The sequence below is a fragment of the Ictidomys tridecemlineatus genome, chromosome 15 (genome assembly GCF_052094955.1).
Source record: "Ictidomys tridecemlineatus isolate mIctTri1 chromosome 15, mIctTri1.hap1, whole genome shotgun sequence".
In the NCBI taxonomy this organism is placed as follows: domain Eukaryota; kingdom Metazoa; phylum Chordata; class Mammalia; order Rodentia; family Sciuridae; genus Ictidomys; species Ictidomys tridecemlineatus.
The window spans coordinates 37,444,481-37,461,191 of record NC_135491.1 but is presented as its reverse complement, the minus strand read 5'-3'; the positions used below and the strand labels follow the sequence as shown (position 1 = coordinate 37,461,191).

General features: G+C 36.5%; 1 pseudogene; it reads right to left on the bottom strand.

Annotated features, from left to right (window-relative positions):
* Nucleotides 1-747: 747 nt before the first annotated feature.
* Nucleotides 748-848, bottom strand: LOC120888181 (U6 spliceosomal RNA; annotated as a pseudogene).
* Nucleotides 849-16,711: the final 15,863 nt, after the last annotated feature.

Here is a 16,711-nt window from a genome sequence, read left to right as displayed (position 1 = left end):
CTACTGGAAAATTACCAATTTTCCTGTTGTAATTAATAATTAATGTGTGAGGAGATTCTTTAAGACAATGTATAATCTTGTTTGTCATCAAGTACTTAAAGGCTTTAATATACACTGATTATTTTTGCCTACATTAATTATAACTATAGTAAGTAAAAATAATATCCTTATGTTTACTTTCAAGGTCCACTTAATCTGGAGCCTCTGTTTCCTGAAGTCTTGCTTATCATCTACAGAAGGCTCAGCTTATAGTCCCAGTGGAAGGGTACATCCGCAGGAAGAGTGGAAGATTTGTTACCCAGACTGGAGATAGCAAATATGCAGAATTTTTTCATTTCCATCTTGTTCTAGCTCCAAAGAAATAAGACATTTACTAGTGAGGTTGTTAACATCTGGGTGGCTAACCTACCTTGAACTCTTACCACAGAGAGCTTATCACTCGTCTTCTTTGTTCTAAGAATTTATCAGATTCTCATTTACTTTTTTGTTCCAATTAGTTATACATGACAGCAGAATACATTTTGATTCATTGTACACAAATGGAGCATAATTTTTCATTTCTCTGGTTGTACACAATGTAGAGTCACACCATTCTTGCAGTCATACACGTACCTAGGGTAATGATGTCCCTCTCATTCCACCATTTTTCCTACCTCCATACCTCCCCTCCCCACCCTTACCTCTGCTCAAAGTTCCTCCATTCTACCCCCTGCTCTCCCCATTGTAGGCCAACATCCACATATCAGAAAAAAATATGAGTGCTTTACAAATTTGCATGTCATCCTTGCACAAGGGCTATGCTAATCTGCAGATATTCCAATTTTAGTATATGTTGTGCTGAAGCAAGCACTCTTTTATTTATTCTTGACTCTGGAACCCAAATTTCTTTAGTAAGTTGCATCTCTGAAATCAACCCAGGAGTTAAGGTCTTGATGGCAGTGTTCGTCTGGAAGGATGTATAGGTTTTAGGAAATCATCTGGCTTCTCTGGAGTCTTGTGTTCAGAGCATTTTGGCCTTGGCTCGATCCTGGGACCTTCTGAGGTTCTGATCTTTTTTTTTTTTGGAATTGATGCCTTACTCTTCAATTCTGAAAACAAATCCATATTCTAAACTTTTCAGTGTTGATTTCTAAAGCAAGTTTTCATTTGGTAGCCTACCAAAGTTAAAGTGTTTGGCAGCTGTGTAATTTTCAGAGGGATTTTCTGTGAATTGGGTGCTACTGTCCCTCATTTATGGAGCTGGCCCCAAGCCTTCTATGTTAAAAAGTTTGGTGTCTAACATTCCACGAGGGGAGTCCAGACTCCGTTTTCATCGGCATGCACACACACGTGTAAGCACAAAAAGCTGAACCAGAAGAGTACCTATGAGGCAAGATTAACTTTCCTGAGAATTGGTTGGAATGTCAGAGAAAGGCCGGATGGGTTCACAGGAAAATTGTCAATTTAGCGAGAGCATAATTTAGAGAGGGGAAAACCTCAGTCTGCTCACTGACACATGTGCAAGATGAGATGCTGGCAATGGCATTGTGTGTTTATGATAATTTTGCTATTGCAGGGCAAGGGAGGCCATCTACCAGGGAATTGCAGTAATTAGATGAGCAAAGTGATTGTTCCATAAAACAGCTAAAATGTTACAGTGAAGCAGAGAGAAATGAAAAATAAAGAGTATTTCCCAAATCAGAAAAGATTGTTTTATTGTCTATTTTACAAGCATAGTTAGAATGTTAAATTGGAAGCAAATCTAGCTAGAAAGCAGTAACATACCGGATTTGGCCATCAAATTAATTCTGTTGTAATGGAATGTGAAATTTGACTGAAATGAAGAGGAATTGGATTTAGGCTGCCTATGCTGGTGGCTTTCAATTATAACATAACATAATCCACATCCTTTTGTTAAACATAAAAATAAATGCTGAGCAAACAGAGCCGACTACTGAACAAGAAACACAAAAGAAGTTGCCAATCCAGAGATTTCCAAGGCTTACCTGGGAGGTCATCTGAAAAATGAGAGGATCACAATGGGTGGGTGTGATGTAAATGATGATAATCGTATTTATGTCTTGGGAAGAACCAATATTTCATGACTGTTTATGTCTATGTCAGTTAAAACAGGTTCAGGATAATGGCCAGTAATGATGTCACATTCATTGTCCTGCATTTTCAATGGATTCTTAAGATGGAAAGAAGCTGGTGCAACTATATGTAGCACTTTGGTAACCTACATAACAGATGCTGTTGGAGCAACAAGATGTTGGAGTGTGATGATAAATTTATGCTTAAGCCAAAGAACACAGCAGAAAAAATTTCCATCACTGACTGGAGATCTTCTCTCCAACCTTTTATCAGTCTCTCCCTGTAAGAAAGCAGCAGCAGCCATATCCATTCTGTTTTGACTCTTCTGCACAGAAGTGACTAAGTTTCACAGACTTGTACCCAAGTCAAGGGGGGAAAAGCATCAGTAATAACTTCTGTCATAGACATGCTTCTTTTAACTTCGATCATTTTTTATATTGACAGCATGTTAAAATGATATTTTGGATAATTTGAGATAACAAAAACTTTCATTTCACCTCATTTATGCTATGGTTACTAGAAATTTTCAAGGCATGCATGTGGACTGCATCACAATTCTATTTCACAGTGCTGATCTAGATAACCTGCAGAATAGCACATTGGCCTACTATTTGTGGAGATTATAACAGGAGAGCAAGTACACAGGATGCCTTGGTAGACATACTCTTGAGAGGCTGGGAAAACGTACAGTTTCAGCAATTCAATACATTGCTCAAGTTCCTAGGAATCTAGAGAGTTTTGACAACTACCAGCATATCGTCTCCAAGGCGAGGCACACATTCATATACTTTGTGCCACCTTTCATTAAAAGAGAAGAATGACATTTGGAAGGCCTTTTTAGTCTGGGAAAAGATATTCCACATATGGCAATCCTGCTCTGAGGAGTTTCAGGTGACAGAAAAGGCTGTTAATTTTGAGTGAATCCAAAACCAAGAAGTAACTTCATATGAGGTTTATTCTTCTGGATTAATAGTCCTACAGGACTATTAATGTGCCATGCCACATGACAGATTCCATAAAGAGGTGAAAGTGGTACCTCTAATATCAGTAACCCTTTTCAAAGTTTCCTCAGAAATGTGACTAGTCAGATTCCCAGAGAAGCTACAGATAGACTGGAGTTCAGCAAGAAGATCTGATCAATGCAGAGTCCAATACAGGAGATCCGCTGGTACAGTGGCCAGACGCCCTTCAATGAAGGGGTGCTCTCGTCTCCTGGACACTCTTGAGTTTTGCTGCTGACAACTTCTAAATGCCCCCATTCTCCACGTACTTTTTCCTGGCTGACGGGGAGCTTCCTTTCAGGGCATTAAACCTTCTGGAGTTCTGCTGCTTACCAAATGCTAATTAAAAAGGGGCAAAAGACTAGTACGCCTTGCCTCAATATGGGACTAACTCTGTGGTTCAGCTGATGGTCAGAGCTCCTATGATACTCCGCTCCCCTCACCTCTCCCAAGAACACTCAATACTTTTGGTAACACCTCCCATCATCGACTCCACTCTTTGGGAAGTCGGTGACTTTCTGGTATTGACTACCTAAAATAGTCACTTTCAGACTAGAAACATTAAAGCAGAGATTGGGCACCTTTTAATTATTCCTATTTATTTATTGCTATGGCAATAGTAATCAGTTCCAGGACCCTGTGATAATTCTTCAGTAATTTTATATTAAACCATGGTTAAAGATACTATGATACTATGTTGCCTCTGGTAACTAATTTTTCCTGAACTCTAACTTGACTCCACTATTTTTAGACCCAAGTGCCCAGTTGACATCTCTCCCTTGAATGTTTAATAAGTATTGTTGAATAGATGAACAAACACCTTCCAGGTAAGTTGTTGAAAGTTCTCGTTATTGACACATTGTAGGTACTCAACAAAATCAAATGAAAAAAAAAATAAACAGCACCAATATAGTTTAAGAAAATATGAGCCTGTTGGAATGAACTATAGATACAACTCAAAATAATATAGAAGGAACTAGTTTTAATGTGACTATTTCTTTTTTAAGAACTTTGTCATATAGTGTATTCTGAACAAAAGAAAAGTGTGTGTGTGTGTTTGTGTGTGTGTATATACACATTGGAGGAGCTGGCATCAGTAAAAAAAAACTAATATATGAAGTTGAGCAGATAGAGTACTTCCATCAAACAAAGAATGCTTCCCTGAAATTAGAGATATTAACATTATTTGGTGAAGCAAGTTTCCTCTATATTAAAAAACATACTTCACTTCTGAATATCAACAAATGTACCTTTCCTTTTACCTTCTGTTTATTCAAATTCAATGGAAAAATGTGGATGTGTAATTGATGTGATTCTGCAACTTGTATTTGGGGTAAAAATGGGAGTTCATAACCCCCTTGAATCAAATGTATGAAAGATGATATGTCATGAGTTATGTAATGTTTTGAACAATAAAAAAAAAACCTGGGCAATGTACATAAGCAAACAAAACTCAATGTTGATGTAAAAAGACTGAGTTAAAATTAGAGAACCGAAGGAACCACACTGTGGTGAATTCCTTGGGTTTTGCTTTTGCCTCACTTATTCCTGGACTTGAAGCCAAAGATGACAACCAAGGAATGTCAATAAGTGCAGACAAATAAAGTACTGACAAAAAGGCAGACTTAAACCTTATCAATAGTCACCTTAAATATAAATGACAGCTATACACATAGAGAGACTGGCAGAGCAAATTTGGAAAAAAAACTATTCATATACTGTCTTAAAAAATTCACTTCAAACATAACCATTAGACATGTTAGAAGTTAAAAGGTGCCTATAAAAATATAAAATATGCAAAAATGTATCCAAGGACAGGGTTTGCTATATTAATAGATAAGACGGACTTCAGAGCAAATATTATTAGAAAAGGACATTATAAAGAATCAAGTGTCAATTTAACAAGAAGACATAGCATCCTAAGTGTTTCACCATCAAACAAAAGAGTTGAAAATTGGTAAAGCAAAAACTAACAGAATCGAAAGAAGGAATAGACAAATCACAATTATATTTAAAAAATGCCTTCTCTAAACAACTGGTAGAAAAACTATACAGGTAATTATCAACAATATGATTAACCCACAGAACCTAATCAAAATATATATAACAATCCACTCAAAGACAACAGAATGTACATGCTTTTCAATTACACATGGAATGTTTTACATGATAGATCATATGCTGTACCAAGAGTTTCAAAAAATTTAAGACAATTGAAACCATACAGAGTGCATTCTTTTACAAAATTGGAGCCAAACGGAAAAATAACAGGACAATCACCAAATACTTGGAAACCATTATAAATGCTACAGTGCAGATCTTAAAAAAGGATAGAGAAATACTAACAGCAATTCTACATATAAATTTGACAGTTAAAAATAAATAAACCAATTTATCTAAACAAAAATTGCTATAACTCAATATGAAATAAATCATCTGAAAAGCCTTACAAATATTCAAAGTGTACAGTTTATAATTAAAAGACCCTCAAACAGAAATCTTTAGGTCTGTATTGTTCAATGGACCAATTTACCACATATTAAAAAAATCAATGCCAAGTCTAATTAAAAAAAAAAAGGAGGAGGAGGCACATTTCCCAATTTGTTTTATGGAATTTGCATTTTCTTAATACTAAAACCACAGAAAAACAGTACCAAGAAAATAAAAGTAACAATCGATAAATTTCATAAAGATAGATGCAAAATTTGTTTACACTATTATCAAGTTTAATTCAGTCAACATGTATGCATGTACGTACTGGTCTGTTTTCTCTCACTATGACAAAATACCTGAGGAAAAAAATCTTAGAGGCAGGAAGATTTATTCTGGCTCACAGTTTTACAGGTATCATTCCATGATCACCTGGCTCCATTGTTTCTGGGCCTGCCGTGAGGCAGAACATCATGGCAGGGAATATGCAGTAAAGCAAAGTGGCTCAGCTCAGGGTAGACAGAAGGCAGAGAGAGAGAGAAGGATGGTCCAGAAACAAAGTATACCCTTCAAAAGCTTGTCCCCAGTGGTGTACTCTCCCAACTAAGCCCCACTTCTTTAAGTTTCCCTGTAGTGACACTAGCTGGGGACCAAGCCTTGAACACATGAGCTCTTCGGGGACATTCCATATCCAAAGTATAACAATGTGCCAAAAAAATGATACACCATAACCAAGTGGTACTTGTTCCTAAATTTAACATTTGAAAATCCATCAATGTAACCCACCATATTATAAAGCAAAATAATATGAAAAATTACATAATTTTATCAATGGAGAAAATTCATTTGATAAAATTTAAAGTTATTCCATGGTAGAAATCAAAGGTGGGTAAAGAAACGGAGGGGAATTTCCTCAACTCAAGAAAGTACATATAACAAACAAACTATCCTCTAACATTATACATCAAAAGAAATGACTGAATGCCTTTCCACTAAAAATCAAGGAAAAGGCCATCATGTGCCCTAGAAGCTCTAACTAGTGCAACAGGCAAGAAAAGGAAATGGAGGAATAAAATGTATTTCTATATACCAGTAATAACTGCAAGAACAGAACATTAGAAATAAAACACTATTTACAATTGCTCAAAAGTGAAATTCTTAGGTGAAAACTGAATAAAACATGTATAAGACCTTATACAACAAATTATATGATCAAAGGTCTATATATAAATGGAAAGACATGTTCATGGATCAGATGGTTCAACAAAGATACCAATTCTCCCCAAATTTATGTACAGGCTTGATGCAACTTCTATCAAAGTCCAAGCATTATTTTACAGAAATATACAAGATAGTTCTAAAATTATATATAATGGCAAAAGAATTAGAGCAGGTAATAATTAGCAGATGGATAGACACATAGATCAATGAAACATTACAGAAGGCAGAACTAGACCCACACCTGGCTGGGCACAGTGGTACATGCCTATAACCCCAGTAGGTCAAGAGGTTGAGGCAAGAGGATCCCGATTTCAAAGCCAGCCTCAGCAACCTAGTGAAGCCCTAAGGAATTAAGCGAGACCTTGTCTCTAAAATAGAAGAGAGGGCTGGGGATGTGGTCAATGGTTGAGTGCCCTGGGTTCAGTCCCGAGTACCAAAATTGAAAAAAAAAAAAAAAAACTAGACCCACATAAATATGCCCAACTGACATTTGGCAAGAGTGCAGAAGTATTTCAATGGAATAAAGTTTAACTTTTGAACAAATGGAGCTTTAGCAATTGGGCAACCACAGGCAAGAAAAAGAGTATTTCGACCTCAGTTTTGTATCTTATACAGCAAAATTACCACAAATGAACCATGGAGTTAGATACAAGACCTTCTATTAAAAAGGCAAAAATCTTAATCCTTAGATTTAGAACTAGGTTGAGTTCTTAGACTTAATACCATAGGCATGATCCATAAAAGGAAGACTCAATAAGTTAGACTTCATCGAATTTAAGATCTTGGAAATATTCTGGCAGGTGACTAATAAGACCAGCTTGTACTTGTATACAAGAAGGAAAAATATTGGGAAACCACATATTTGACAAAACACTAGTATCTGGAATATATAATAATGAACTCTCAAAACAATATTAAGCAAAGAATCCTATTAGAACATAGATGAAAGAAATAATATTTCACCAAAAAGAGGTGAATAAGCCCATGAAAATGTGTTTATCTTCATTAGCTATTAGGAAATGCAAATTCACTGCACATTTGTCAATAACCAACATGAAAAAAATAATAACTGGGTGCCATGATGCATGCCTGTCATCCCAGCAGCTTGGGAGACCGAAGCAGGAAGATTGCGAGTTCAAAGCCAGCCTCCACATCACTGAGGCACTAAGCTACTCGGCGAGACCCTGTGTCTAAATAAAATACAAAATAGGGGTAGGGTGTGGCTGAGTTCAATCCCCAGTGGTGGTGGTGGTGGTGGTACTAGTAGTAGTAGTAGTAGTAGTAATAATACCAAATGATGACAAGCATGTGAAGAAACTGGACCATTCATACATTTCTAGTGAGAATGTAAAATGGCACAACTCTGGAAAAACTTTTAGCAATTAAAAAAACTAAACATCAGTCTACTGTAAGATTAAGCAATTGTATTCCTAGAATTTATTCCAGAGAAATGAGAACTAATGTCACATAAAGCTTGTACAAAATGATTATGATAGCTTTATTTGTCTTAGCCTAATACTGGAATAAACAAATATCCTTCAATAGATGAATGGTTGAATGAAATGGTACGTACAGACCATAAATTAATCTTGGCAATAAAACTACTGATGCATATATTAAACAGAATGATCTTCCTTAGAATCATGCAGAGTGGGAAAAATAGCCAATCCCAAGTTGTTAACTACTACAGGAATAAAATTCTCGAAATGACCTATGGGAATGGATAACAGATTAGTGGTCATACGCGGCTAAGGAGATGGAGAGAATAGGAGGAAAGTGGGTGTGGCCACATGAGAGATCCTTGTGGTGATGGAAATATTCTATAACTTTGACTATATACATGCTAATATCCTGGCTGTGATATTGTGTTACCACAGAGGGAAACAAAACGACTTCAAGATCTCTCTGCTCTATATTTTACAACTTCCTGTGCTCCCCCAAATATTTGAAAATAAATGCTCAATTAAAACTATTTAAGAGAATCCAGATCAACAGAAATAAGAGATGCTAAAAGAGGAGGTTAGTATCGTATAGGAGTTCTGCGTTTGGGATTGGGTCTCTGATACTCTTCCTGATTGTGGCATGCTTGGTGGCTAGGAAGTTTCTATGCAAAGCCTGGCTGCTGGGAAATTCCTGTGCAGAGGTGCAGATCATCTGGCTACTGAGAAACTCCTGTGTCAAAGGAATCGGCTGCCTGGCCCCTGTAGCAATGCTCTTCAGGAGGGTTTTGACCTTGATCTTGGGCACATAGCTCCTGGGAATAGAAGAATATATTTGATGGATAAGTACAATGTTTCAAACTCCCTTGCTCCTGGAGCTGCCTGCCTAATAGTAACTTCAGACAATGGACTTTATTGAGAACTGCACAAAGCTCCTAACATTGCATGTTGTAACTGAAATGTAACTGCAGCATAAGCAACTTTACTGATACTCTAAACAATAATGTGGTTATGGGGGCTGGGATTAGGCTCAGTGACAGAGTGCTTGCCTCCCACATGTGAAGCACTGGGTTCGATTCTCAGCACCATATAAAAAAAAAATGAACAAACAAAATAAAGATATTGCATCCATCTATAATTTGAAAACATTTTTTAAAATAATGTGGTTATGGTACTAATGACCTAATGTAACCTATTGGTATAAATGAACGTGGCCACTTGGACAAAGAGCCACTCTGCTACCTTCCCTGCCCCTGTACCTTGTCTTTGTTTCCTCTTTATTATAATTCTTTACAGCATCATGGGCCCAAAAGGCTTCTGAGGTCCCAACCAACACTAAGTTTCTATAAGCTAAATAATTGTATGAACATTCAACTCAGTTATTTGAAGTATTAAGCAAAATTACTTTGTCACTGCATTTTTAAAAAATATTTATTTTTTAGTTTCAGATGGATACAATATCTTTATTTTTATGTGGTGCTGAGAATCGAACCCAGAGCCTCATGCATGCCAGGCAAGCACGCTACCACTTGAGCCACATGCCCAGCCCCAATCACTGCATTTTTAACAGTAGAATCACCAAAAACACATGCTGAATGAACAGATTTCATTTTATGAATTCCACGGACTACACGTAGCTATAGGAAAGATATTTTGAATAATAAATCATATATTCCTAATTTGAATCGAGTAACAGATGATATAAGAATATGTTAAAGTTTACTTAAAATCTCAATATCTGACCCAAATAAAATTTGAAGTGCTTCCCTATTTTGCATGTATCAATTCAATTTCTGAGCTATTTCTTACAACTAAAAAAAGGTAAGCTAATAGAATCTCTCAGTGTAATTCCTAAATTTGTAGACAGAGGATACCGAGCAGAAGCTAATGTCCTATCCTACCCTTGGTTTGAGACATATTCCCAAGATTGGACATTTGCTATGTGCTTTAAAACCCACCCATATTAAGATCACTTAAGAGTTCTTTAATTGTCCTTGGAAATATCACCAGTGTGATTCTTAGAAGTGTCTATTACACTACATCAAAAATGGTAAAAAATGAGGAGAAACTCACCTTTCCTTATAGTATTCTGTCAGATTTTACTTCCAAGGGTGGAGGAGCAATAAAAACAATCTCTATTTGCACAGGCCCAGCTAGGAAGCAATGGATTAGTTATACATCTCAAAGCTCCTAAGACAGGTACTAAGAACAGCAGACCTGCCAGCCACTCTGCCTACTTATCCTAGGAAGAGAACATTACTCTTTGTGAGATTTAGAATTTGAATAAGAATCTAATGTACAACATGGAAATTACAGTTAATAATAGTGCTCTGCATTCAGAATTTTTGCTAAATGAGTAGATTACAGTTGCTCTTGCCACAGGCCGGAAAACAGGTAAAATAATGGATATGTTCCTTAGATTCACTATAGTAACCATCTTATATTACGTACACATGTATTACATATATAATATATATGTTATATATCTTAAATATACACAAAATTTATTCTAAATAAACACACTATAGAAAATTATAGAAGTCTTTGAACAAGTATGGAGTACTTATTCCATCAAAATAACTCCTACAGTCAGACTCTGCCAAGGTTTCTTCCATGGATTAAAGCTAAAGAAAAACTGGAGGCGGCAGAAATTAAATCAACAGGTGGTTTTTAAACGTTCATCTAGTGTTAGGCACAGTAGAACTCAAAGTGTTGCAAAAAAAAAAAAAAGTACTAATAGCAAATAGTATGGTGGTAGGCAGGTGGTAGGTGATTTGCATACATTTGCATAAATTACTGTCTCCAATCCCTACAACTACTCTACAAGGTAAGTGCTGTTATTAATCTCATAAAGTCAGAATTTACTAGGAGAAGCGGGTCACTATATTTAATTCTATCAAGAGGTACTGATAATCGTTAACCATAATTTAGCATCAAGATTAGTTCACTTTAAGCAAAAATCACTTGGTATGTCTACAGCTCTTTCGTGCTAACTTTTCTAACTTTATGAAATAAAAGAATAAAAAGCTTTGAAAGTCTAAGTAACTTCCCCAAGCTGAGACAATCTTGCAAGTAGCAAATCCTGAATGTGGGCCTGTAACAATTTTGCTATATCCTATACACAAGTGCAAGAGCAATAAGAAATGCCCCATGATAAGTCAGAAGAGAGATGAAAGGTAGTTAGTAGACAAATAGAATTATTACTAAGTATTTCTGATGGATGAACTAGTGAGTGTAGAGACAGAAAAAAAAAAAGGATATAAAGGATGAAGAAAATGTTTGCCTGGTGTGGATGGAGGAGAACATTGTTAGAGAAAATAATGTAGGAAAGTAAGCGAATACTGGTAACATGCTCTAAAATCCCCAATCATGTAAGTCCAGTTCTATTCTCTTCATGGTGGGAACATTTCAAAAGGAATTTATTACTCTCCCCACAAATCTACCTCTTTCATGGGCTCTCGTTCATTGTCTCCACCATTCACCAAGTTTCTCATGCAAGAAAAACAGAACCATCCTGGATTTTTCTCCCCTGAAATACCCAGTCAGTTAATGGGTTTTCAATTCCATTTCTTCATCTCTGTACCCACGATCTACTCTCTCCCCTTAGGCTGTGAAGAGCCTTGATAAATTAGCATGTTTCAAATTTACTTCCAGTATGATTGGCAGATAGCTGGCAACCTCTTGGGCTCTTTCGCTGTACAAAGGTACAGCAGTCAACCCTTTTAAAACATTCTCCGAATGCCTATCAATTTGTTTTGAGGATTACTGTCTACTTTGTAGGTAAAGATATTAAGGCTTAGACGTAAAATTAATCACCCAATTGGTGAAGGCCGAGATTTGTATCAAGGAAGGTTAGCTTACTCTAGAATCAGCACTCGGCCTCCAACTGTGCCTCATTCCCTTTCCAGAATTCAGACAGGGGTTTTCTGAGCCTTTGACAAATTCTAATGCCTAAGACTTAGAAGACTTTGACTCTATTCCTTTAGGATTTCTATGGTAATTAGAGATCAGTTAAAAACAAAGAATTTTGGCTTTGACAGACATCACTCAATCTGTGAAACGTAACAAAGAAAACCAGGGCTTAAAATAATATTTTGGCCACCATGAAAATATGCTGCTCAGCTCTCTTGCTGCAGAATGTTCAGGTAACTGACAACCCAAGTTACTATCCTTCTGGATCTATAACAGTATTTACATAACATGCCAAAAGTCAAAAGGATAGTAAGTGATAAGAAAGTTTGGCTCCACAGTTCCAGGTCAAGTGAGACGGCTTGAGTATGGATCTTAAGGATGCATTCACTCAAATCCATGCAGGCAATGATCCTGCAATTGTACCATCTTGATAAGTAGTGCTCCCTTAAGGTACCTCTTTTGAAGTGGGTTATGAACTCCCAATTTTTACCCCAAATGCAGATTGCAGAATCACGTCGGTTACACATCCACAATTTTACATAATGCCCTATTAGTAACTGTTGTATTCTGCTACCTTTCCTACTTCAATCTAATGTATGAAATATGATATGTCAAGAGCTTTGTAAGGTCGTGAACAATAAAAAAAGGTACCTCTTTGCCTTACTCCAGTCCTAGCCCTGCCATAATCCATGCTCCAGAAAAAAAAAAAAAGGATTGAACTTTTAATGATGGCTACAGGTCCTCTTCTTACAGGGTATCTATGTTGAACGTGTCCATATGCACATGTAGGTTTAAAAGATCACGACCTCTCATTGGAAACTTTGCACTAACCTACCACTTCCCTGGTCTCATTTGGGACTGTATGGATCAACAGTATAAAGAGCCATCTCAAAACCATCTGTCAAAACATAAGAACCAGTGACAGTTGCACTTTCCCACATCCTCTGTGTCTCTCATTTCCCCTTCCTTTTTTGTTCTTTCCTGGAGCTTTGGTGCCAATTAGATCATGTCCACTGCCTACTGAAAGGCTAAGACAAAATGGCAATCTTACTCCTCTTCATTATTATTAGAAATGAGAATAGACATAGAAGCACACTTTTCTGTTGAAGTAACTTACCCAACTTCATAGTCCTTGATATTTTTCAAGGATCTGAGTCAGTAGACCCCAGAGTCCGTATACCTTAATTATATATTTCATTGCACATCTGAATACATAATTATTTATTGATCTGGTTACAGATGCAATAGTTATATAACCTGCTGTATTTTTTAATTGGCATTCGCCAAGACATTTGTTATCTCAAAGTGAAATTACAAAGCTAGAATCAGAAATTAATGTCTCAACAGGCCCTTTCTAGATAATAATCTTTTCTTAACCAATAAAATGGCTCGTGAAAAGAAGGGTTTACTTAGGCACAATGTTGTTGCATAAATCACACAGGGACATTTAAGGTTCATGAAGTCACCCTTCCATTTCTTGCCCCCAGCTTAATACCAAGTATTTTCAGTTAGATGCTTTTATTATTAAAGTCTTTTTCTTTTGGAAATTGCAATTCTGAAAGGCTTACGGTATTTTTTTATGGCCTAGCAGTTCCACTCAATGATATAACACCACGGCTTAATATTTAGCATAGAATATGGAAAAACACCAGAGGGGATAATTAAGTTCACCAGATGGGACATTGGATTCCTTCATGAGCCAATGATAAAATGAAGACCATTATTAAGCTTACATAACAAAAGTTCCAGTCTCTAACTCTAACTACTTCTATGTGTTGGTTCCTTTTAGTCATTTTTTATTCTTCAAAAGCAAACAGCCATCAAGTTGGTATAATGTAAAAAAGAAACTTTTACAAAAGAATAGCATTGACTCGTATTTGTATCTTGCCTAAGTAACTGTACAACCTCACCAATACGATCATGAAGCAGAAGCATCTATATTCCATTAATATCCTAATATCTATTAAATCATTATGTTTTTCTGGATTCAGCATAGTCTCCAAAACTTTCATTTCAGTGTTAAAAAAAAATCATTGATTCAGAATTACTTTTGATCCCCTAAACAAAGCCAATTATTTTTTCAGGAAGGCTATCCAAAGTTTGATCAACAGTAACTTAAATTCCTTCCAGTCATAGTCCAATGTCTATTACTGACTTATATTTCATTGCAAATTTACAGTAGCATTTACTAAGACATTTTTTGCCTCTTTTGTATCGACAATAATTTTTGTTCATTTTCCAAGTGCCAAACCTGAAAGTGGGCACATCACACCTGCTTTTTTATTTGATTTTCCCCTTATTTTTAACACTAACTTTCCCTCTTCATTTCCTACTTGCTCTACTGGGATCCCTAAAACACAATTTACAGTTGCTGCAAACTCCTAGCATTGCCTTCCACTCCCGACATGTTGCTGCTTTGGGATTCACAACTTATGCCTCTTCCTTAAAGTTTTTAAAAATATCTTATGAGATGTGATGTGTTTCCATAGAGACTCAGTCCTATAAATCATTTTGTACATATCCCAGGTCATTATGGAACTCTTTGGAAAGAGGCTATAATTTTACTAGACTCTAGTGTTTTTGTATACAAGCTTATAAAAAGGTAGAAACTGACAGTAATAATATAGGCTTCCAGAGATATCTAGAGACTATGCAGAGGAAGTTGATAAAAACATGAAAGGCTCAGAAACTTTGTCACTTGGCAAAACACTTTATATGTAACAAAGATTAAAAGAGCCATCTAATCCTAAATAACTCTAGGACTAAAATTACATCAGTCTTCCCCAAAACCTTTTATTCTCCATGCTTCATATATAGCCATTTATTCATTTAACAAATGTTTTCTGAAGAGCAACAAATCTCAGAAATGACACAGGTCAAATGTCTCATGTCTAATGCCTTCAGGAAAATGCTCTTTGTTTCAACCTTTGTCCACTTGATCTTATGAACTTTCAGTTTGTTTAAATTTCCCTCAGCCTGGCATCCTTTCCAAGTTCTAGGCCATTACACAATTATATGGATGCTCAACTTTTAAGCCTAGTCCTAAGCCCTCCTTGAATGATCAGCCTTCAGTGAGAAATACTGCTTGGAAGATCTGAGATTGTGAAGAGGTAAGACTGCTGTCTTTCTGGTTACGGCCAGTATGTGGTCCCCTTCCACGTGGAAGGACCAAGTCAAGTAAGTATGTGTTTTTGACTGCCATCATGTGTCTACCAACACACTAATTCCAAGAGAGATGTGTTCATTTCTTTCCAAGGAAATGAAATCATCCTTCAGTATCTGAGGGGAATTGGTTGCAGCACCCCTGCAGATACCAAATCTTCAGATGATCAAGTCCCTTACATAAAATGTGCACATAACCTGTGCACATCCTCCTGTATATTCTAAATATTGAGATTACTTATAGTCCCTAATAGAATGAGAGTACTATGTGAATAGGTATTGTACTATGTTGTTTAGGGAAGGATAAAAAATTAAAGGTCATACATGTTCCATGCAGATGCAGTCAAAGACATCTACACATAACAAGTCAACAGTTAATTTTCTGTGCACAGTTGGCTGAATTCATCAGATACTGAGGAATGAGCATATATAAATAACACTGGGAGAGGTAGTGATTATAGTAAGAGTAAAGAATTTAGCCGACAGTGATACATCTTCTCCTAAGGCTAGAGAAGACAAGTTTTGGATCTTCTATTCAAGCCACTCTTTGAAAGTTTGTATGATCTGAGTAACAGAGTATTGGTTTTAATGGCACTGGGGGTATCAGGTGTGATAACTCACCAGAAATTGGATCCCTAGTTTCACAGTGTCAAGTCTCAGGTTAGATTCAACTATGAACAAACTCTTCATCCTCCTCCTTAGGAAAGTTCAAGATCTCTTCCAAATTATCCACATTTTCCTTTAGCTTTGCCATAACTCTGCTGGGTAAGCTCTGTTTAGTTGTAACTTCCACAAAAGAAAATCAACAAGAAGAGTGAAAATTGCTGGAAAAAAAGGTAAAATATGCTATTGGAGGCGAGAACTTCATTTCTAGTATGCCTTGCCTCCTCGAGCTCCAAGACCCAGCTTCACAACCACAGCTATTTTCTGTTCTGAGTTTCAAATCACATTCTTACCCGCTCCCTCAACCTTCAACTGAATTCAGTATTTCTATTCCAGGTCTTGAGTCCCTACTCCATACAGAGCACTATGCTACACAATGCCAAAAGACGAAAATGAAGTGGCTGGGTTTTATCTTCAGAGTTTACATCTCAGTGGAAGTAGTAAGATATTTACAAAAAAAAGTGAAAGCAAACACCAGCCACATACCAAGGTGACACAGATAAGGCAGATATTCCAAAGTTGTAGGGAATCTGAGTCCAAAAATGAATCATCAAGAAAATAACACACGAAGCGGAGTCTGTTCCGTGAAGCCATACATCAGGATGATTATTTATATGTAAAAAGATTTTTCTCTTAAAACAAACAGGCTGGATAGGAAAGCTGTGACTGTGAAGACTCATAAAGCATTACATGGATTTCTCTCCCTCCTCCTTGCACTTAATAGCTGAAAGACCTTCACGGAGCACACATTTCAACAGCTATGCAAACAAAGTCAAAGGATATGTCTAATTGAATCTTCAATATGCAAGC